The sequence below is a fragment of the Rhinatrema bivittatum genome, chromosome 5 (genome assembly GCF_901001135.1).
Source record: "Rhinatrema bivittatum chromosome 5, aRhiBiv1.1, whole genome shotgun sequence".
Classification (NCBI taxonomy): Eukaryota; Metazoa; Chordata; class Amphibia; order Gymnophiona; family Rhinatrematidae; genus Rhinatrema; species Rhinatrema bivittatum.
Window position 1 is genome coordinate 282904127 of NC_042619.1, and position 25132 is coordinate 282929258.

The 25132-nt window shown below is 46.0% G+C and overlaps 1 protein-coding gene across 1 annotated transcript in view; it reads left to right on the forward strand.

Annotated features, from left to right (window-relative positions):
- Positions 1–25132, forward strand: part of LOC115092434 (disintegrin and metalloproteinase domain-containing protein 18-like) — a 354651-nt gene that overhangs the window by 276956 nt on the left and 52563 nt on the right. The window lies entirely within an intron of this gene.

Genomic DNA, 25132 nt, shown 5'->3' on the forward strand with positions numbered 1-25132 from the left:
CACCAAACTTCAGATTCTTTTCATCAAAGAGGCAGGCAGAGCTCTGGAGTCTCAATGCGTGGATGAGACGATGGTGCAAGGAAGAGGGATTCAGTTTTGTTAGAAACTGGGGAACCTTTTGGGGAAGGGGGAGTCTCTTCCGAAGGGATGGGCTCCACCTTAACCAGGGTGGAACCAGACTGCTGGCGCTAACCTTTAAAAAGGAGATAGAGCAGTTTTTAAACTAGAACAAAGGGGAAAGCCGACAGTTGCTCAGCAGCGCATGGTTCGGAGAGAGGTATCTTTAAAGGATACTAATGATTATTATTTTAAGGCTTTTTAAGATTTTAAGTTGTCATTGAATTTAGGAAACTAACTAAAATGACGTATTTAATTTATTATATAGTTAACTGTATGTATTGAGTTATGTCAATGTACACCGCTGTGATGGTCAAACGACTGATGTAACGGTATATAAAACCAAATAAACTATAAACTATAAACTATGATGCATTAGAATTAGGGCATCCCGACAGTGAGGTTCCAATAATTAGAAAAGTAGTCCAAGTGCCTGTAACTAAAAACTCACCTGAGCTAAAAAATTCTAACTTATCCCTATCAATTAAAAAGCAGAATGAAAATACAAACAAAAAACAAACTTTAAATGTTTGTATGCTAATGCCAGAAGTCTAAGAAGTAAGATGGGAGAATTAGAATGTATAGCAGTGAATGATGACATAGACTTATTTGGCATCTCAGAGACATGGTGGAAAGAGGATAACCAATGGGACAGTTCTATACCGGGGTACAAATTATATCGCAATGACAGAGAGGAGCACTCGGGAGGAGGTGTGGCGCTTTATGTCCGGGATGGCATAGAGTCCAACAGGATAAACATCCTGCATGAGATTAAATACAGAATTGAATCTTTATGGGTAGAAATCCCTTGTGTGTCGGGGAAGACTATAGTGATAGGGGTATACTACCGTCCACCTGGTCAAGATGGTGAGACGGACAGTGAAATGCTAAGAGAAATTAGGGAAGCTAACCAAATTGGTAGTGCAGTAATAATGGGAGACTTCAATTACCCCAATATTGACTGGGTAAATGTATCATCGGGTCACGCTAGAGAGATAACGTTCCTGGATGGAATAAATGATAGCTTTATGGAGCAATTGGTTCAGGAACCGACGAGAGAGGGAGCAATTTTAGATCTAATTCTCAGTGGAGCACAGGACTTGATGAGAGAGGTAACGGTGGTGGGGCCGCTTGGCAATAGTGATCATAATATGATCAAATTTGATTTAATGACTGGAAAAGGAACAGTGTGCAAATCCAAGGCTCTCGTGCAAAACTTTCAAAAGGGAAACTTTGATAAAAGGAGAAAAATTGTTAGAAAAAAACTGAAAGGAGCAGCTACAAAAGTAAAAAATGTCGAAGAGGCGTGGTCATTGTTAAAAAATACCATTCTAGAAGCACAGTCCAGATGTATTCCACACATTAAGAAAGGTGGAAAGAAGGCAAAACGATTACCGGCATGGTTAAAAGGGGAGGTGAAAGAAGCTATTTTAGTGAAAAGATCTTCATTCAAAAATTGGAGAAGGATCCAACAGAAGAAAATAGGATAAAGCATAAACATTGGCAAGTTAAATGTAAAACATTGATAAGACAGGCTAAGAGAGAATTTGAAAAGAAGTTGGCTGTAGAGGCAAAAACTCACAGTAAAAACTTTTTAAAATATATCTGAAGCAGAAAGCCTGTGAGGGAGTCAGTTGGACCGTTAGATGATCAAGGGGTTAAAGGGGCAGTTAGAGAAGATAAGGAAATCGCGGAAAGATTAAATGATTTCTTTGCTTCGGTGTTTACTGAAGAGGATGTTGGGGAGGTACCCGTAATGGAGAAGGTTTTCATGGGTAATGATTCAGATGGACGGAATCAAATCACGGTGAACCTAGAAGATGTGGTAGGCCTGATTGACAAACTGAAGAGTAGTGAATCACCCGGACTAGATGGTATACACCCCAGAGTTCTGAAGGAACTAAAACATGAAATTTCAGACCTATTAGTAAAAATTTGTAACTTATCATTAAAATCATCCATTGTACGTGAAGACTGGAGGATAGCAAATGTAATCCCAATATTTAAAAAGGGCTCCAGGGGCAATCCGGGAAACTACACACCGGTTAGCCTGACTTCAGTGCCAGGAAAAATAGTGGAAAGTGTTCTAAACATCAAAATCACAGAACATATAGAAAGACATAGTTTAATGGAACAAAGTCAGCATGGCTTTACCCAGGGCCAGTCTTGCCTCACAAATCTGCTTCACTTTTTTGAAGGAGTTAATAAACATGTGGATAAAGGTGAACCAGTAGATATAGTATAGTTGGATTTTCAGAAGGCGTTTGACAAAGTTCCTCATGAGAGGCTTCTAGGAAAAGTGAAAAGTCATGGGATAGGTGGCGATGTCCTTTCGTGGATTGCAAACTGGCTAAAAGACAGGAAACAGAGAGTAGGATTAAATGGGCAATTTTCTCAGTGGAAGGGAGTGGACAGTGGAGTGCCTCAGGGATCTGTATTGGGACCCTTACTTTTCAATATATTTATAAATGATCAGGAAAGAAATACGACGAGTGAGATAATCAAATTTGCAGATGACACAAAATTGTTCAGAGTAGTTAAATCACAAGCAGATTGTGATAAATTGCAGGAAGACCTTGTGAGACTGGAAAATTGGGCATCGAAATGGCAGATGAAATTTAATGTGGATAAGTGCAAAGTGATGCATATAGGGAAAAATAACCCATTCTATAATTACACAATGTTGGGTTCCATATTAGGTGCTACAACCCAAGAAAGAGATCTAGGTGTCGTAGTGGATAACACATTGAAATCGTCGGTTCAGTGTGCTGCGGCAGTCAAAAAAGCAAACAGAATGTTGGGAATTATTAGAAAGGGAATGGTGAACAAAACGGAAAATGTCATAATGCCTCTGTATCGCTCCATGGTGAGACCGCACCTTGAATACTGTGTACAATTCTGGTCGCCGCATCTCAAAAAAGATATAATTGCAATGGAGAAGGTACAGAGAAGGGCTACCAAAATGATAAGAGGAATGGAACAACTCCCATATGAGGAAAGACTAAAGAGGTTAGGACTTTTCAGCTTGGAGAAGAAACAACTGAGGGGGGAAATGATAGAGGTGTTTAAAATCATGAGAGGTCTAGAACGGGTAGATGTGAATCGGTTATTTACTCTTTCGGATAGTAGAAAGACGAGGGGGCACTCCATGAAGTTAGCATGGAGCACATTTAAAACTAATCGGAGAAAGTTCTTTTTTACTCAACGCACAATTAAACTCTGGAATTTGTTGCCAGAGGATGTGGTTAGTGCAATTAGTATAGCTGTGTTTAAAAAAGGATTGGATAAGTTCTTGGAGGAGAAGTCCATTACCTGCTATTAAGTTCACCTAGGGAATAGCCACTGCCATTAGCAATGGTAACATGGAATAGACTTAATTTTTGGGTACTTGCTGGGTTCTTGTGGCCTGGATTGGCCACTGTTGGAGGCAGGATGCTGGGCTTGACCCAGTATGGCATTTTTTTATGTTCTTATGTTTTATGTTTCTTTTTATTTTACATCGGCAGCTCCATTGCTTAGACAAGCACAGAATTTAAGAAGGGTCCTCCGACACGGACCCGTGTTTCGCCAAACCCGGCTGCGTCGGGAGGGACAAGCATTTAGAGACAGGGATTCTTCAACTTTTAATTGCTGTGCTGATATTTGCTTTGCAAGGAGAGCCCCTGTCGATTATGGATCCACACCTCGAGTGTGTACTTTGTTTGGGCCAATTTCATGATGTCTCATCCTACCCAAAATATGCAGAAATGACCGCTAAAGGTCGAAAAGCATGACAAGAAAAGATGGAACATTTGTTCCATCTTCAACTCTTACCTTCCCCATCGATGTCCACTTAGTCGTCTCCGGCTGGAGCTTCAAAAAGAATAATTCTTAAAAAACGTTGTCTGGAAGGTTCAGGGGACCGTGTATCACCGACCCCATCCACGGCATCGACTAAATCAGCATTGGAGCATCGGTCAAAACATCGGCATCGACACCGACATCCTTCGATTCCGGAATCTCTACTATCCCCAGAGAAGTCGACAGCTAAGCGGCCTCGCCTTCAGGAAACACCGAGGCCTTTGACACCGAGCCGTTCACCTTCTCTCGAGGTACCAGACATTGAACCTGCACAGGGCCCTATGGGAGGACCGATAATGCCCCCACCGCCACCACGTATAGCTGCTCTGCCTGCATCAGTTATCGCGGAGGAATTGAGCGGATTTATCCTCTAAGCGGTACTAGAAGCGCTCCAAGAGCATCGACCATCGATGCCGATGTCCTTGCCGAAGCCGACACCATTGTCGATGCCTGCATCGATGCCGGCGCCTCTGCCGATGCCAGCACCCGCGCTAATGCCGGTGCCCACGCCAATGCCGGTGCTATCTCTGAGCACAGGACCAGCACCGATGCCGTTACCTGGGACTCCAGGACAACCAGAATTCGCCTTATTCCAAATGCTGATGAATAGATTTGACACCCTCGTCGGTGCCATCCTACCGCAGCCTATCCCTGCTCAACCTGCAGGACAAGGGGATGTTCCTGGACAAAGACCTGTCGATGATCCTCAAACAGGGCCTTCAGGACTCTTTATACCACTGATTCCATCACTGCCACCGAGGTCTACTCCTACTTCTCCTTCCAGACAAGTGCGATACGACTCATGGGAGGAGAAAAATACTGATTCTTCATCGGAAAGCTTCATGTCTGACCCGTCTCCTCCTGAAGGCAGAAAGAAGTCTCCACCAGAAGACTTGTCCTTCACCAATTTCATAAAAGACATGGCAGACACAATCCCCTTCAACTTAGTGTCTGAAGAGGATACACGTCAGCAGACTTTAGAAGTCTTACAATTTGTTGACCCTCCAAAAGAGGTCCTGGCCATTCCTGTCTACGAACTGCTTTTGGAGTTACAACATAGGCTTTGGGAACATCCATGTTCTGTTACGCCTATTAATAAAAGAGTGGACTCTACATATCTTGTCCAACATGTGCCTGGTTATCAAAAGTCACAGTTACCGCATCAATCGGTAGTAGTTGAGTAGGCTCAAAAGAAGTCCAAAAGAGTACGACTTCATTCTTCCACTCCACCTGGGAAGGACCATAGATTCCTGGACTCTTTAGGGAGAAAAGTATTTCAAGGAGCTATGCTCAACTCCAGAATGGCGTCCTATTAATTATATATGATGCAATACCAAAGGAATCTATGGAAACAGATGCAGGAACTTTCTAACTCCCTACCTCAGCAGTACCAGGATGCAGCTCAGGCCATTATACATAAAGGACTTGAAGCTGGAAAGCATGAAGTCCGGGCTGCCTACGATAACTTCGAAACATCTTCAAGGGTGGCAGCCTTGGGAATTAGTGCACGTCGCTGGGCCTGGTTAAAGGCCTCTGACCTCAAGTCTGAGGTACAAGAGAAGCTGGTGGATTTGCCCTGCGTAGGTGACAACCTCTTTGGCTCGAAAGTCCAGGATGCAGTGGCCCAACTAAAAGAACACACAGAGACATTGCGCCAACTGTTGTCAGTTCCTCAAGACTCTTCCTCATCAATGTCTCGCCGTCCACCAAGGAAAGACACTAGAAAACCTTTCTACAGGCAGAGGCGATATTATCCACCGGCATCCAGGGGTAGATCTTCTTGTCCACAACAAAGATCTCAGCCCAGACACCCTAGAGCCACTAGGCCTCAACTGCCACCGCAGACGGGACAGGCTGCAGGTTTTGAGGCCACCACCAGAGAGCAAAGCCATCTCCTCAATCCCAAACTGAACCTGCCAGTAGGAGGCCGAGTATCCTCCTTCTACAACCATTGGTTACAGATAACAACAGACCAATGGGTACTCTCAATGATATCACGAGGTTACCAACTCAATTTCCTCTCAACTCTAAGAGACTCTCCTCCAAAACCTCTTTCGTTAAATGAAAATCACATAATTCATCTGCAAGCAGAATTATTCACCCTTTTGAGAGCCAGAGCTGTAGAACCAGTGCCCCGGACTCAGCAGGGCAGAGGATTCTACTCCCGTTATTTTCTCATTCCAAAGAAAACCGGAGGCCTACGTCCCATCCTAGACCTCAGAAATCTCAACAAATTTCTAAAGAAAGTAAAGTTCAGGATGGTTTCTCTAGGCACCATGCTTCCCCTTCTTCAAACAGGAGATTGGCTTTGTTCTCTGGATCTACAAGATGCTTACGCTCACATTCCAATATTCCCTCCTCATCGCAGGTATCTGCGCTTCCTGGTGGGTCATCAACATTTCTAGTACAACCATTCGAACTTGCCTCAGCTCCCAGAGTATTCACGAAATGCCTGGCAGTAATAGCAACACACTTACACAAAGAAAGTGTCCATGTTTTCCCCTATCTAGATGACTGGCTCATCAGAAGTCAATCTCAACAAGGAGCTTTGGCTTCTCTCAACCGAACAATTACTCTACTTCACACGATGGGGTTTCTCATCAATTATCAAAAGTCCCATCTCATTCCGTCTCACTTCAATTCATCGGAGCAGAATTGAACACCATCCTCTCAATAGCTTTTCTACCCGAGGATCGGGCAGAAACACTATCCCTATTGGCAAACTCGCTACACTCGCAGAAACAAGCAACAGCTCATCAGTTTCTCACTTTACTGGGCCACATGGCCTCCACAGTTCATGTCGCTCCTATGGCAAGACTAGCCATGAGAATAACCCAATGAACATTAAGGTCACAGTGGATCCAAGCCATTCAACCACTGTCTTCTCCAATTCAAGTAACCCACCAACTACGTTCTTCTCTCCTTTGATGGATCAACAGAGACAACTTGCGCAAGGGCTTACCCTTCCAACAACCAGTTCCACAGATAACTTTAACTACAGATGCATCCACCTTAGGTTGGGGAGCTCACATAGACAATCTCCAAACCCAGGGTACTTGGACAAAACTCGAAGCAACATTTCAAATCAATTTCCTGGAACTTCGAGCTATACATTATGCTCTGCATGCATTCAAGGACTGCCTTTCACACAAGACTATTCTGATTCAAACGGACAATACAGTAGCCATGTGGTACCTGAACAAACAGGGAGGTACGGGCTCGTATCTCTTTTGTCAAGAAGCCGCACAAATTTGGGACTGGGCCCTGACACATTCCATATTTCTCTGGGCCACTTATTTAGTGGTCATCCACAACGTAATTGCAGATCGCCTCAGTCATCAGTTCCAACCTCACGAATGGTCCCTGGATCTCTTAATAGCGACCAGGATATTCCAACGATGGGGACAGCCAACAATAGACCTCTTTGCATCACACCTGAATCACAAAGTGGACAGGTTCTGCTCTCTGCACAGGCAGAAACACCAGCCAGCCAAGGACGCCTTTGCTCGCCCTTGGAACTCAGGCCTTCTATTCGCGTATGTTCCAATACCGCTCATAACCAAAACTCTAGTGAAGCTACAACAGGACTAGGGGTCCATGATACTCATAGCCCCATATTGGCCTCGACAAGTATGGTTTCCCATACTTCTAGACCTCTCGATCAGAGAACCAATTCACCTGGGTGTAGCTCCCAATCTCATAACTCAGGATCAGGGCAGGTTGCGCCTTCCCAAACTTCAATCCCTATCCCTGACAGCATAGATGTTGAAAGCTTGATCTTACAACCACTCAATCATTCCACTAATGTCTCTCAAGTGCTTATAGCTTCACGTAATCCTTCCACACGAAAGAACTATTCTTCAAAATGGAAAAGATTGACTTTGTGGTGCACGCAAAAGAACATTGACCCTTTCTCCTGCCCCATACCTTCCTTGCTAGATTACTTATGTCATCTTTCAGACTCTGGTATCCAGACCTCATCTGTACGAGTACATTTAAGTGCAATCTCGGCTTACCATAACAAAATGGGAGATGCACCAATATCCATACAACCTCTTGTCAGTAGATTTATGAGAGGTTTAACTCACCTTAAACCACCAATATGGCCACCAGTCACAGAATGGGACCTTAATCTGGTGTTAAGGCTCATGCGTTCTCCCTTTGAACCCATTAATTCCTTTGATCTTAAATTTTTCATATGGAAGACTATCTTCCTTATAGCCATTACATTGGCTAGAAGGTTTAGTGAGTTACAAGTACTTGTCACGTACTCACCCTATACAAAATTCCGACATGACAGAATGGTTCTCTGTACACATCCAGAATTCCTCCCCAAGGTAGTTACGGAATTCCACTTGAACCAATCCATAGTTTTGCCCACATTCTTCACAAGGCCTCACTCTCACCAAGGTGAACGGGCCTTACATACCTTGGACTGTAAACGTGTGCTAGCATATTACCTAGACCGCACTGCAGTCCACAGGAAATCCACTCAACTCTTTGTATCTTTTGATTCAAACAAATCGGGTAATCCAGTGGGCAAACACACTCTCTCCAACTGGCTAGCAGATTGTATAGAATTCTGTTATGAAAAAGTAGGCCTTCCTCTCCAAGGGCGAGTAAAGGCGCATTCAGTAAGAGCAATGTCAACCTCAGTAGCACACTATCGTTCAGTGCCAATTCTTGACATATGTAAAGCAGCAACATGGAGTTCTCTTCACACCTTTGCAGCTCATTACTGTTTGGACAAGGAAGGATGATAAGATTCAGCCTACGGACAATCTGTCTTAAAAATCTTGTTTCCAGTATAATCCCAACTCCTTCTACATTCAACCTGCTGTGATTTTTGGCTGCCTCATTTTCACTAACAATACTTCAGTGTTGCTTCACTACGAAATGACTCAGCCTCTAGCTTGCTAATCACCCATATGTGAGGACTTGCCTGGGATAAAGCAAAATTGCTTACCTTGTAATAAGTGTTATCCCAGGACAGCAGGATGTAGTCCTCACGAAACCCACCTGCCACCCCGCGGAGTTGGGTCCAATACATTTTATTATTTTATTTTAGCTAAAGCTTATTGCTACATACGAGACTGAAGGGAGACCCCTGCGGCTGAGAATATCATGGCATGCTGGGCATGCTCAGTGGGCTCAGTGTGCCAATCAAAAGTTTCTAGAAACTTTGACAGAAATTTTTCCGTAATAGGGCTCCATCAATGTTGTCACCCATATGTGAAGACTACATCCTGCTGTCCTGGGATAACACCTATTAGAAGGTAAGCAATTTAGCTTTATCAGAGTTCCCAAAATATGGTCACCGATGATGAATAAAATCCTCCAGCAGTTGATGAGCATAAGCAGCAAAACATAAGGCCAACTTTGAAAGAATGACTGCACATATACTCACAATATCCATGGTGATCCTGTTTCTTCCTCTATTTGTAGTGCAGTACTGAATTTTGAAAGTCAGTGTTGTGAGTAGAGGAAGCAATAAGTTTCCATGAGGTTGGTGATCATACACATGTTTTTAATGGTCCCACATTACATGTTCATGTCCTTAAATTCTACTGCTTTTGCTTGATGAGGGAGGTTGAGGCTAGAGGGAAACTGAGGCTGGAGTAGAGAGGGAAGCAGATTAGGATGGACTAATATGGGGGAATGAATAAAACAGAAAAGAGGAATGTGATTCTCTGAGAGGAGGAGAAATAAAGATGAGAATCAGAGGCAGAGAAGAGAAAAATGTTCAAAGCAATTTACTTGGATAAAAAGTATTTTGACAATTTTTATTGCCTGAAAATTGTCCTTCAGTGCATCTAACAGTATGTGTGTTGTTCCACATCACACATACTTTTATCCATATTGAAAGGAGGCATTCCTGGAGGCATGTTTAGGTCAGGGGAAGAAAAATACATGTGTAGATGGCATTTTCAAATTTTTGTACGTACTTTTCCAGCAAAAATCTGCCTGCAGAAAAAGTAAGTGCAAGTGACGACTTGAACTTTGTACACATGGCAGGTATCAAAGCAAAAGTATGTTCATGATTTTGCTTGAAAACTGTAAAAAGTAAGTGTGGTCTTGGTTTAAAAATTGCCTTTGAAGATGGTAGATGGTAGATCCAGTTGAGAGCCAGGAGGGGGGAGGAATAATGGAAAGCAATGAGCGTAAGAGATGGGGAAGGGTGGAAAAAGCAAGCAGGAGGTTTATGGAGAAAATTTGAGAGAGGAAAAGAGAGACTAGGAGAGGGAGCGATGAAGAGATAAAGTTAGATATTGAGAGGGGAGATGGAAAGGTGTGAGATGAAGATGAAATGAGTGAGATAATGAAAAATGAAGAGCAAAAAGATAGTGGCAGAGCACAATGAGAAGTGAGATTAGAGAGATAAATGTTGGCAAGAGATGGAGAGCTAGAGAAAGTAGGAAACACATGAGGAAAGTTAAAATGGGTTGAAAACCAGGAAAAGGATTCAGTAAATAGACCAGAGGAAAGATTGCAAACCTCATGATGAAAAAATTCCCATCAGCCAACAATACATATTTTTTTTTACTGATTTTGAAACATGAGACTTTGAGTGTTAAATTAGCAAGTTTCCTGTTCAATTTTTATAGAATGGAACTAAATAAAAACCACACTACTTTCCCAATTTTTAGATTACAATTTTCAGTGAGTTTTGCCCACCCTGTATGTGCGTAAAAGTAGGTGCATAGTGCCACTATGTGTGTAATTTTACTTGCTTTTAGATGAAGCATTTCCTGGGGCAGGGATTGAAAAAATATGTGTGCCTTAATTTGTTTACTTGAAAATGTGGGTGCATTTTCTTAGGCAGTTTTCTAAGGAAAAGATTTCCCTTAGAAAATTGATGGAAAATCCACAGGTAAAAAGTGCCCGTGGGCTTTGCACTTCGGTGGGCAATCTGAAAATAGCCCTCTTAATCATTAATTTATTAATTTATTAATGTTTAATATTTATAGCCTGCTTATAGTGAATTAATCATACTAAGCGGATAACAAAAAAAACATTAATATTCCTAAATTAAAATACAAACATTACAAAATTATATAAAATAGAAAAATTAATAAAACAGATACAATAAAACACAAAAGTAAAGCAAAAAAAAACAAACTATCTAAACTGGAAAAGCACTCGTAAAAATGAGCTATCTAGAAAATTCAGCCATAGGCCTTCTGAAAAAGTAGAGCTTTAAGCATTTATGTAAACTTCTAATATCTGTAATTGCCCGAAGCTCTTTAGGCAAAGCATTCCACATATTAGGCTGATGATTGAAAAGGCTTGAGCGCGTGTTTCCTGAAGACATATTTGTTTGAAATGTGGTATTGCTAATAACAATCCTCTGCAGAGTGAAGTTGGTGAGGTGGTACATTTGTCAATATGGGGAGGTCACCTTTCAAAGCAGTTTACATGGATTAAAAGCCTTTTCTCCATGGACAAACCAGAAAGTGGATCACATGTAAGTGATATCATCAGTGGTAGTAATTCCAGATAGTTCCTAACTGTAACTAGAAAAAAGTTCAGCTCTACTGAGCATATATGAGGGATACACATTCTGTCTGGTGTTCTGCAGTCTTGTCTGTTCTTTCTGGTCCATGGTGTGAGTAGAATGGCTTCCATGGTGCTTTCTGTGTTTGCTCATGTAGTTTTTTCTGGAAGTTCAGGTTTTTTCATCATTGATAAGCAGACTAATATCAGTGAGCCTAGTTGTGAGTAATATTATCAGATGGCACTGAGATGAATAGCTCTCAGTTTTTCAAAGCAGTTCCCATGCAGCTGCACTCTGTGTGAGTCTCCTGGGTCTCTTTCTATCCACTCTTCAATCAGACGTGAATTAGGATCTCTGTCAAACATTTTTGCCATTTCAGTAAGTTTATTTTATTTTGTTTCTCTGTTTTGCTCCTTGAGACTCAAAAGGAAAAGAATTTAATATTTAATTTGAGTTTGATTTTGCATCTTTCATTAGTCAGCATCATGACTGATTTAAAATTATAAGATCTCTGGATTTGAAAAATGTCCAACATGTGGTAGCAAGATATCTATAACAGACCTCATGAAATGTGGATTAGGTGTAAAAGGAAGTTTTATAATGTTCCTAACTGGGCATTGTGCGCATGTATGTTCTCTCTTGACAAGCAGAGCTGAATTAGCCATGACACATAGCTGATATCATCCAACAGAGCCAAATGGACCCGTCTCTTTTCACTCATAGGGTAAATGTTCTTGGTGATGCTCTATCTCTGTTTTTCACATAGATAAGCAGCTGAATTAGCCGTGCTGTCTGGGTGGGTACGTCTTCCTTGCCACTAGGTGGCAGAGCTCTCTAAGTCTAGAAAAGTCTTTCAGCTAGGTGCTCCCTCTTGTATCTTCCTGGGCTTGCCTGAGGCTCCTCAGTCCGTTTTTTTTCCGCGCTCTGTCTCTCCAGACCTTTTTTAGAGTTTGTGAGGTAAAAAGAGAAGAAATAAAACTTTCCCACCACAAGAAAGGCTATTTTTACTATCATGCCTTGCCCAGGATTCAAATTCTGCGCTTGTGGTAAAATAATTTCAGTGACCGATGGCCATAGTCATGCTATATATGCCTGGGACCTGATCATGATCAGGAAAGTGTATTTATTTATTTATTTATTTAATAATTTTTCTATACCGTCGTTATTTCTCACAGGACAAGCAGGATGGTAGTTCTCACATATGGGTGACATCACAGGATGGAGCCCAATCACGGAATAATTTTGTCAAAGTTTCCAGAACTTTGCCTGGCCCTTACTGGACATGCCCAGCATGGCAGTAACCATGCAGCCAAGAGGGGTCCCCCTTCAGTCTTCTTTTTTTCCGCCCAGCAGTAGCCTTGCGGTTAAGGAGCTCTGCAGAGATTCCTGACAGGAATTTTCCTCATGGAATTACTAAAAGTTAATTTGCCCCACAGGGGTCCCTCCTTTAACTTTTCCAAGCCGCGGTACTCCGGTAAGTTTTTACCCGTTCTTCATTGATTACCGTTGAGTTTGGCCCTCGCGGCCTATTGGCCGTCAACCATACCGCGGCTCAATTTTTTTACATGGCCATGACGTCTGGGTTCCGTCGGTGCCCGGACTGTAATCGCACCATGTCCATCACAGACCGCCATAAAGTCTGTGTAATGTGTCTTGGTCGTGAGCACGATGTCTTGACCTGCACCAAATGTGCCCTAATGACACCCAAAGGTCGCAAGGCCAGAATGGAGAAGATGGAGCTTCTCTTCTGTGCTCAAACCCAGACTCCGTCCATTGCATCGATGTCGTCAGAACCGGCTCCGTCAACTTCGCACCACTTCGACCACTGGCCGGTGACCATCCGGCATCGATGACATCTCGGCCTTCTACACCCTCTACTCCCCCTCAGGACCGAGGGGATCATAGAGACAAACATCCCCATCGACATCGAAAGTCTCGGACCGTCTCGGACCGTCGAAAAAACCCCATCCAGAAAAGGCACCGACCTTTTCAGCAACCGGGTCACCGAGGCAACCCTCACCCGACAGGGTATCGGGAGATGAGACTCCGCCTTTAATGGTGGTCCCTTCGGCTATGCCTCTGCCTCCTCCTTCTGCTCCAGAGCCGGGGCTGTTTGCTCCAGGTCTCCAAGAAGAACTGGACCGGATGGTTCAGGAGGCCATCGACAAGGCGATGCAACGACTCCAGGTTCCTCCGGCACCGACACCAGTACCAATTGTGGAATTGGCACCGCTGCTCTCCAGGTTCCTCCGGCACCGACACCAGTACCAATTGCGCATTGGCACCGCTGCTCTCCTGGATAGAAGCGCTCATTGCCACTTTTCCACTGATGGACCCCGGGTCACCAATGGCTCCGGTGCCCTCTCCGCTTACTCTCTCATTGGGAGGAGAAACACTGTTCCGCATCCCTCCATCGGGAGTTCTGCCGATGCCTCATCCATCGATGCCAATACGTCCCTCGCCACCGATCCAACCATCGGTGCCGATACGCCAGTCGGCGCCAGCGAGCCAACCTTCGATGCCCTCAATGCCTGCACCAGTGCCTTCGATGCCTTCATCAGTGCCTCCAATTATTCCTTCGATTCCTTCGGAACCTAGACCAGAACCCTCGGGTATCCCACCACCCCGTCCCCCTATAGTTCCTAGAGGGGCAGGTGCTGATCCCTATGATACCTGGACTGATGATTCCTCACCAGACACCGATGATTTGCCTTCACCACCTTCGCCCACCGAAAGTAGAAAGCGTTCTCATCCAGAGGACCTTTCCTTTATAAATTTTGTGAAGGAAATGTCTGAATTGATTCCCTTCCAATTACAGACTGAACAGGATGATATACATCAGATGATGGAGTTGCCAAATTTATCCCAGTCCTAGTGCCTTGCACACCTGGGTACATTTGGTGCTTTTCTTGGATATCCTCAGCTCGGTACTCACCCATATGTGAGGACTACCATCCTGCTTGTCCTGTGAGAAAGCAAAATGTTGCTTACCTGTAACAGGTATTCTCACAGGACAGCAGGATGTTAGTCCTCACGAAACCCGCCCGCCACCCCACGGTGTTGGGTTGGTAATGTTTTCTTATTTTATTTTTCGGCACTACCCTTAGCTTTTAAACAAGTCTTAAGGGGGACCCCTGCTGGCTGCAGGGTTAGTGCCATGCTGGGCATGCCCAGTAGGGGCCAGTCAAAGTTCTGGAAACTTTGACAAATGTGTTCCGTGATTGGGCTCCATCCTGTGATGTCACCCATATGTGAGGACTAACATCCTGCTGTCCTGTGAGAACACCTGTTACAGGTAAGCAACATTTTGCTTTTATCATCACAACGGTTTACATCACGGCACATAAAATAGCATTAAATATCTAAAATGGATAAAAAATTATAAAAGTGCCCACAATTTAAAATCCGATTACAAAATATAGTATCATAAAAATCTATTTGATGTATTTCATTACTCTTGGCTCTTAAATACATGTATGGAAGTGGCAGGGACTGCAGCCGTATGTCCCCAAGAGCGCAGCGCCAGTGAGCAGCTCGAATTCAGCAACTTAAGGCAGCACCATCGGGCTCCTATGTCCCTTCAGAGGCCTCTACTAGGTCATCTCTGTCCCAGAACGTAGAAAGAAGGCGTGAACACAGAAGCTGCTTGCTTGTAAGCACAAAAGAGGCAGAGTCCCCGGACGCTTGACTGCACAGACCCAACCAAATACTTAGGATCAGTCTGTTTAAAATGCCCACTGCCCACTGTCACGGTGCCTGGCTGTGCACTAATGTGTGTGGCGTGTACACAGAAGCTGCTTGCTTGTAAGCACAAAAGAGGCAGACTCCCTGGGCGCTTGACTGCACAGACCCAACCAAATACTTAGGATCAGTCTGTTTAAAATGCCCACTGCCCACTGTCACGGTGCCTGGCTGTGCACTAATGTGTGTGGCGTGCACACAGAAGCTGCTTGCTTGTAAGCACAAAAGAGGCAGACTCCCTGGGCACTTGACTGCACAGACCCAGCCTGTTAAACTTCCCAGTGAAGCCCAGTGCACTGAGAGACTAAGTAATTGGAATTAAAAAAGCAGGAATTTTTGTCACTCCAGAAAAATGGATGAAATCGAAAATAATATATCTCTCCAAGCCAGCCCAACACCCTAAATGGTAAATGGTGGTCACTGGTCAGTGCTAGCTGACCTAGCACAGCTTCTCTTCTTAGTCAGAGATGACCAAAATAAATAGCTTGAAAGAAACAGGAATAGTAGTGGCTGTAGCTGACCCTGGCACTACAGCAAAACAAAGAACATTTTTCTTTCCTTAGCTAGCCTATCTATTCTCTATCAGTTCTGTCTGCTCCCTCTTCCACCCTGCAGCCCAACTCCCCACAGCATCGCTGGAAATAACTGCGTGGCTCCTCGTGCTGATGTTTATATACTGCTGGCTCATCAGTAAAATCCACAGAGAGCACTGAATGACAGCGCTATTGGCTGCATTCAGTGCTGCTCAGAAAATGTCAGCGCGGATAAGCTGTGTTCCGGTATCCATGCCGACCTGTCCGACCCTTTCCTGTGAGTCACTGCGACTCACAGGAAAGGGTCAGACAGGTTGGCATGGTTACTGCAGGGGCGCCGCCATTTTGTGGTAATCCTAGGTAGCAAGCAGCTAATGGGGGCGAAGAAAAGCGCGCGCTGCTGGGCGCGCCAAATAAAACAGAAATCTGTTAAATACGTGGGGAGTCGCGATGCGTTTCGCCTCCCCACGTATTTAACAGATAGGACAAAATAAGTTGCGGATTACAAATTCGTGGAAAACGGATGCACACCCCTATTAATTGGTTCTCTGCAAAAAGTCATAACATAAGAAATTGCCTTACTGGGTCAGACCAATCCAGAGTACAAGTACCTGGCAAGTACCCAAACACTAAGTAGATCCCATGATACTGATGCCAGTAATATCAGTGGCTAATCCCTAAGACAACTTGATTAATAGCAGTTAATGGATTTCTCCTCCAAGAACTTAACCAGAGCTTAATTGTGTATTGAGTGAAAAATAATTTTCTCTGATTTGTTTTAAATGTGCTACTTGCTAACTTCATGGAGTGCTCCCTAGTCTTTTTATTATCTGAAAGAGTAAATAACCAATTCAAATTTACCCATTCTAGACCTCTCATGCTTTTAATGTCCTCTATCATATCCCCCTCAGCTGTCTCTTCTCCAAGCTGAACAGCCCTAACCTCTTTAGCCTTTCTTCATAGGGGAGCTATTCCATCCCCTTTATCATTTTGGTCACCCTTCTCTGTACCTTCTCTAGTGCAATTATATCTTTTTTGAGACACGATGACCATAATTGTACACAATACTAAAGGTGCGGTTTCACCATGGAGTGAAACAGAGGTATTTTAATATTTTCCTTTTTATTCACCATTCCTTTCCTAATAATTCCTAACATTCTGGTTTTTTTGAATGCCGCAGCACACAGGATGGTAGCTCCTTATATGGAACCTAGCATCATGTAACTACAGCATTGGTTATTTTTCCCTATATCTATTATCTTGCACTTGTCCACACTAAATTTCATCTGCCATTTGAATGCCCAATCTTCCAGTCTTGCAAGGTCCTTCTGCAATTTATCATAATCTACTTGTGTTTTAACTACTCTGAATAATTTTGATTACCTCACTCGTCGTATTCCTTTTTAGATTATTTATGAATATATATTGAAAAGCACTGGGCCAAGTACAGTGCTGTGTTGGCTGGCCGTGGCACCACACAGCCAGCCACAATTACCCCCAACTCAGCACTGCCCTTTCTCCAACACCCTGGAGCTGCCACTGCCACTTCCTTTCCGCATGGCGGGGAGCTGGTACTGCTGCCGCCACGCCGCCAGCCTCAGCCCTTTGTAGGCGCGCGTGCATGGTTCCTCACAACACTTAAAGGGGCTGTGGTGGGAAAGCATTCCGTGGCCCCGGATATCCATATCAGCAGGGATGACCTATTTAAGGAAGCCCCTGCTGCGCTAAACTTGCCTCAGCAACAGGTCAGCAAGTTGCTTCTCTGCGTCCCTGCTCCAGTTCCTGCTTCTCCGTGTCCCTGCTCCAGTTCTAGTTTCTGTTTCTCCGTGTCCCTGCTCCAGTACCTTCTCTTCCTCTCCTTCTGACCCTGTGCTTCCACCCTGGATCCACTCTCCTGCTCCTTGGATGGTTCTTCTGACTTCGACCCTGGTACGTCCTTTGGATTTCGTCTATCTGCTGCTCATCCTGACCTTTGGCTTGTTTCCCGGATTTTGTCTGTCTGCTACCTGCCCCGACCTTTGGTATGTTCCCTGGATTTGCTTGTCTGCTGTCTGCCCCTGACCTTGGCCTGTCTGGTTCTGCCTTTGCCTGTCATCTTCCTGGATTTGTCGCTCAGAGACCCACGCCTAAGTCCAGCCAGCCCCGGTACCTAAGGGCTCAACCTGCGGGGAACGAGGGTTCCCTGTACGTACCAGGATCAGTCCAGACTGTGGTTATGCTCCCAGTCCAGCAGGTGGAGTCAGAAGTAAAAGCTCGAGGGGAGGTCCTATATGACCTCACTCCTTGTGCCTCAATCCTCAGTATCTTCTGACTCCAGCAGGTGTGAGCAGGGGACTGGTCAGTCCCCAGCACAGGTTTTTCAGGTTTAGGCCTTTGTTTTCCTGTCTTTTGAGGGATCAAAAAAAAAACCAAAAAACTAGTTATATTATTTGGGGCTGGGTTGAGAGGAACTTGTTAACTACCTATTTTGACTGTTCCTTTCCCTTGTCCTCTTATTTCTTCGCTTCGTGGTAAGTGTTTTTTTAAATTTACTTGTTTAATTTTCTTATTGCAGCAAATTGCAAGCCACCTCTTGCCGGTCCGTGCGGCACTGGAGGGCGGCGTTATTATTATTATTTTAATTTTCTGTCAACTCTGTGACGACTTCCTCTCTCTCTCTCTTCCCGCCCTGCGAGAGTTTTTCGACCCACGGCCCCGCGACGCGCCATTCCCCGGGGCCGCCGGCTTCTGGGAGGTCTCTTTTTCCTCAGTAGCTGTTTTTGGTCGATAGAGGAGGGACGGGCGAACAAAAGTTCAGTAGCTCGCCAAGACCATTTTTCAGGTCTAAGCCGCGCCGCCTGGTTCCTGCCTTCCCGAGGGGGAGGGGATCTCCTACCTTATGTTGCGGACGTCGAACTGCTCCACCTGTGGGCGCTCGGGGAGCCGCCTCTCTAAGGAGGGACTGTGCTCCGGTTGCAGACCTACTGACAGGGCAGTTGCGCCATTGGAGGAAGGCACAGGAGACCAAGGAGAGGAGGCTTCCTTTCGTCAGCGGCAAGCCCCGTTCCCGCTGAGCGCGGGACCGGCGGCCATTTTGTTTTCTGATGAGGAAGCTGGTGCGTCGGATTTGGAGGAACCGGGTGACCCGATACCTAAGCAACCGGCCGTTTTACCACCTCCAGTACCACAAGGGGAACAGTTTTCAGTCGGGAAACCCCCGGGTGGTCCTCCCCCGGGGCTGCCAGGATTTTCCCCGGAATTTGTAGTACTGATGCATTGTGCATTTTTGCAAAGCAGCGGCCAGCCTTTGGTTTTGCCCTGGGGACCATCTCCAGCCAAGGTACCACGTCTGGATCCCTCTCTAGGGGGACCTTCGACACAGGGCTTGGGTCAACCTCTAGGCTCAGCTCAGATGGCTTCCGGGCCTTCAACAGGTCCACCGCGGGTCTCTCCGGTTTTACCTAATGTGAATGTGAGTCCGGACCCACTTGGAGACGATCCTAATCTCTCAGTGCAAGTCGAGGGAGATGATCCCAGAGTACTCCGCATTTTCCAACTGGAAGAGTTGGAGGGGCTCATTCCTCATATTCTTCAGGAGATGGATATTGATCCGCCCCCGGATCCAACGCCTTCTGATCCCAAAGTGAGAAAAGGAGACCCTCTCCTCGCGGGTCTTCGACCTTTGGCCAAGGCTTTCCCTACGCACCCTAGTTTTCTACAGCTGATTTCTAGAGAATGGGACACTCCAGAGGCCTCCCTCAGAGTCAGTAGAGCCATGGAAAAACTTTATCCTCTTCCGGTGGATTTTCTGGATCTCTTAAAGGTTCCGATAGTGGATTCTGCCGTGTCGGAGGTTACTAAGAGCACTACTATCCCAGTTACGGGCGGAACAGCCTTAAAGGACCTTCAGGATAGGAAATTGGAAGTCCATCTGAAGAGAATTTTCGAGGTTTCGGCGCTCGGAGTCCGGGCGGCCATCTGTACCGCCCTTGCACAGAGGGCTGGTTTACGTTGGGTTCAACAACTACTTACCTCGCAGGATCTCCCTACTGCCAAGGCTCAACAGGCAGATAGGTTAGAGTCTGTGATAGCCTACGGTGCGGACGCGCTGTATGACCTTCTTCGGGTTCTCTCTCGGTCTATGGTGGCGGCGGTGTCGGCCCGCCGTCTTCTGTGGCTCCGGAATTGGTCGGCGGACTCCTCGTCCAAGACACGCCTCGGCTCATTACCTTTCAAGGGCAAGTTCCTCTTTGGTGAGGATTTGGACCAGATTATCAAGTCCCTGAACGAGAACGCGGTGCACAAGCTTCCAGAGGACAGACCTCGCTTAGCTAGATCTTTTAGCTTCTCCAGAAACCGATCCCGGAACCAGCGCCGTGCTCGGACAAACAGACAACAGCCAACATCGAGGACTCCAACTTACCGTTCACAGGGATGGAATCGGTCCTTTCGAGGATGGCGAGGTGGCAAAGAACCTACAGTACCTCGCTCAGCCTCAAAGCCTGCGCAATGATGCCAGGTTAGCCCACGAGCTGATCCCTCGGGTGGGGGGTCGGCTCACTCTCTTTTATGAGAAGTGGGTTCGAATCACGTCGGACCAGTGGGTCTTGGACATCCTAAGAAACGGTTACGCGTTGGATTTTGTCCACGCCCCCAGAGACAGATTCCTTTTCTCCCCCTGCGGATCTCTCCTCAAGCAACAAGCTATTCGTCAGACGCTCCAGCGTTTACGTGCCTTAGGAGCAATAAGGCCGGTATCCGCCAACGAACTGGGACGAGGTCATTACTCTATCTACTTCGTGGTGCCCAAGAAAGAGGGCACTTTCCGACCCATTCTGGATCTCAAGACTGTCAACAGGGCGCTCCGGGTACCACGATTCCGCATGGAAACACTCAGGTCAGTGTTAGCGGCGGTTCATCGAGGGGAATATCTTGCTTCCTTAGATCTAACGGAGGCATACCTCCATATTCCGATCCACCCGGATTTTCAACGATTTCTTCGCTTCAAGATCCTGGGACAGCATTTCCAGTTCAAGGCGTTGCCTTTTGGTCTAGCTACAGCTCCTCGAGTATTCACGAAAGTTATGGTCGTAGTAGCAGCAGCCCTTCGCCGGGAAGGAATATTAGTTCATCCGTACCTCGACGACTGGCTCATCAGGTCAAAGTCTCGAATTCAGGGGGTCCAGGCCGTGGACCGGGTGGTATCCCTGCTTCAATCGTTGGGTTGGATAATCAACTACGACAAGAGTCACCTTACGCCTTCCCAGAACTTGGACTTTCTGAGCGCTCACTTCGACACGGCAGAGGGCAAGGTGTTCTTACGCCCAGAGCGAGCACAAGCGTTGAGAGAGCAAGTTCACCGATTCTTGTTGCTCCAGGTACCGACGGCCTGGGACTATTTGCAGGTGCTGGGAACTATGGCCTCTACAATCGACCTAGTTCTGTGGGCGTTTGCGCACCTTCGTCCCCTACAAAAAGCTCTTCTATCCCGGTGGAGACCGGAATCTCGGGACTACAGTGCGGTCCTGCCGATTCCACAGACGGCTCGGCTCAGTCTCCAATGGTGGTTAGATCCCAGGTATCTTGCCAGGGGAGTTTCATTGGAGACCCCGGACTGGGTGGTGGTCACCACAGATGCCAGTCTCACAGGATGGGGGGCAGTATGCCAATCGAGCTCCATCCAAGGCATTTGGACGAAGGAGGAAAGCCAGTGGCCCATCAATCGGTTGGAGACAAGGGCAGTCCGTTTCGCCCTACATGGATTCCTTCCGCTGGTTCGCCAAAGGGCGGTCAGGATTCTCTCGGACAACGCAACCACGGTGTCGTACATCAACCGACAGGGGGGCACAAGGAGTCGCCGAGTGGCGTGGGAAGCGGAAAAGCTAATGCAGTGGGCGGAGCGGCACTTGCTCCGGTTGGCGGCGTCCCACATAGCAGGAGTAGACAACGTACAAGCAGATTTTCTCAGCCGTCAACGTCTGGATCCGGGAGAGTGGGAGCTCTCCAGGGATGCGATGGTCTTGATAACAAAGCGATGGGGAGGTCCCCACATGGACCTCATGGCCACAGCCGAAAACGCAAAGGCTCCTCGCTTTTTCAGTCGCAGGAGAGAGCACGGGGCAGAGGGGGGTAGATGCCCTAGTACTCCCGTGGCCCTCGCAGGTCCTTCTGTATGTTTTTCCTCCGTGGCCCCTGGTGGGGAAGGTGCTACGTCGTATAGAGACTCACCTTGGTTTTGTGATCCTAGTTGCGCCAGAGTGGCCGAGGAGACCATGGTTTGCGGACCTGCTTCATCTAGCTCAAGAGGGACCGATTCGCCTCGGTCACCTCCCTCATCTTCTCAAACAAGGTCCCATATTTTTAGAGGAGGCAGATCGCTTATGTCTTGCGGCCTGGCTTTTGAGAGGCGTAAGTTGAGGCGTCAAGGATATCCGGAGGCGGTTATTTCCACCTTATTGAGGGCAAGAAAGACATCCACCTCAGTTACGTACGTGAGGATGTGGAAGGTCTTCGAAGATTGGTGTAGGATCCGTTCTATTGTGCCGGTTCTCGCCTCAGTGGTTCAGGTATTAGATTTTCTTCAGTCGGGGCTAGAGATGGGACTCGCATATAACTCCCTTCGGGTACAGGTGGCGGCGTTGGGAGCCTTGTTGCATACAGGGACTCTCTCGCCGCTATCCTCTCATCCAGATATTCTCCGTTTTCTCAGAGGTGTTCGTCAACTGAAGCCTCCTTTCAAATCACCCTGTCCTTCTTGGAGTCTCAACTTGGTACTCGAGGTCCTGGGAGGTCCTCCGTTTGAGCCTTTACGCGCGGCCACCGTCAAGGACCTTACTCTAAAGACTGTCTTTTTGGTGGCTATAACTTCTGCTCGACGTATCTCGGAACTGCAGGCCTTGTCCTGTCGAGAGCCTTTCCTCCGCTTTTCTGAGGAGGGTGTTTCCATAAGGACAGTACCTTCTTTTCTCCCCAAGGTGGTTTCTTCTTTCCACTTGAACCAATTGGAGGAACTTCCTTCTTTCTTGTCATCGGATTCCAGACTTCTTCGTAGTCTGGATGTCAAACGATGTTTAATGCAGTACTTAACTTCCACCAATGACTTCCGTCTTTCGGATCATCTTTTTGTTCTATGGTCAGGTCCCAGAAAGGGTCAGATGGCTTCTAAGACAACCATCGCTCGATGGCTGAAAGGTGCGATTGCAGCTGCATATATAGGAAGAGGGCGTCAGCCACCTCTGGGGGTTAAAGCGCACTCCCTTCGAGCGCAAGCTACCTCTTGGGCAGAAAGTTCTTCGGTGTCCTCTCACGAAATTTGCAGAGCGGCCACCTGGAAATCAATACATACTTTCTCTAAACACTATCGCTTGGATGTTCGGGCTCCGATTTTCGGATCCTTCGGAGATAGTGTTTTGAGAGCAGGGCTATTATCGGCCCACCCGAAGTAGGGGAAGCTTTGGTACATCCCACAGTCTGGACTGATCCTGGTACGTACAGGGAAAAGAAAATTATTTCTTACCTGCTAATTTTCGTTCCTGTAGTACCGAGGATCAGTCCAGACACCCTCCCTGGATATTTGGGATTGTGAAGGGATAAGCCTCTGCTCATTTTTCCTACTTAATCTCTGTTTATTCTATCTCAACCTGGGGCTCCAGGATTCACTGTTTCTCACAGTTTGGTTTACAAGTTCCGTTCTGGGTTTATCAGTTTTTAATCTTCGTTCATTATTGTTGAACAGTTATCTTTTTTGATCCCTCTGTCTCTTCTCTTTGGCTTTGTAAGTCTAGTTACTGAGGATTGAGGCACAAGGAGTGAGGTCATATAGGACCTCCCCTCGAGCTTTTACTTCTGACTCCACCTGCTGGACTGGGAGCATAACCACAGTCTGGACTGATCCTCGGTACTACAGGAACGAAAATTAGCAGGTAAGAAATAATTTTCTTTTGGTAGTGGTGAAGGTCCAGTGGGTTCTCTGCACAGCTCTGCTCCACCTGCTGATGATGGGGACCCACGGAGAGGACCTCTTCCACTGATAGCGCCAACCCCGCCTCGGCCCAAGGGTCCACATCGCACTCTACTGTTTACCATTTCCCACTGAGAAAATTGACCATTTAATCCTTCTCTCTCTTTCCTGTCTTTAACCAGTTTGTAATCCATGAAAGGCCATCGTCTCCAATCCCATGACATTTTAGTTTTTTTAGAAGCCTCTCATGAGGGACTTTGTCAAATGCCTTCTGAAAATCCAAATAGACTACATCTACTGGTTCACCTTATCCACATGTTTATTAACCCCTTCAAACCATTATGATGGCTTTCTGAATGACGGTATATAAAACTCAGCAATAAATAAATAAATAGAAAAAATGAAGCATATTTGTGAGGCAAGTCTTCCCTTGGGTAAATCCATGCTGGCTGTGTCCCATCAAACCGTGTCTATCTAAATGTTTTGTGATTTTATTCTTTATAACAGTTTCCACTATTTTTCCCATTACTGAAGTCAGACTCACTGGTCCATAGTTTCCTGGATCGCCTCTGGAGCCCTTTTAAAATATTGGGGTTACATTGGCCCCCCTCCAGTCTTCAGGTACAATAGATGATTTTAATGAAAGGTTACAAATTTTAGCTAATAGATCCGAAATTTCATTTTTTAGTTTGTCCAGAATCCTGGGGTGCATACCATCTGGTATAGGTAATTTACTACTCTTTAGTTCATGAATTTGGCCTACTACATTCTCCAGGTTTAGAGTGATTTTGTTTATTTCCCAGCAGCTTTGTGTTTCCAGATCCTCAAACTCCTAGCTGCTTTGTATTTCCTAGTTTATCTAGCTTTATCCTCCCTTAGCTGTTTCTGTGCTTGTGAACCCCCTGGTTCATTACAGTACTATAGAAATCTACCCACAGGAAATGCATGTGTGTCCATGACAAGTTTCAAAGCAAAAGCATACATATTTTTAGTTTGAGAATTGGTGCAAAGCCCATGGGTAAAAAACATGCACAGTCTGTCACAACTGAGGGTCAGGCTAGGACTGGGGAACCCCCACAGAAGCAGCTCAGGACTTCAAGGCAAGGCAAAGCAGATCTTCCACCTAGAGCAGCCACCTCCCCCACCAATTGATCCTTTGTGTTCTGGTGGACAATAGGACTTAGTCTGAGGCTGGAATCAAGGTACAGGCTGGAACTTGGAAATACAGGCTGGAGACAAGGGCTGGGCAGAACAGGACTGGAGAGTGAGGCAATGTAGGACTGGAGACAAGGGCTGGGCATACATGGAACTAGGCTGGGCAGACTGGGACTAACACTACAGGGAGTGGATATTAGGTACAGTACCAGACCAGACAAGGACAGGACAAGACAGAACAGAACAAAGAATAGAAAGGCCTATCGCCAGTGGTTCAGAAGCTCCGTAGGCCACTAAGCATAAGGCCCAAAG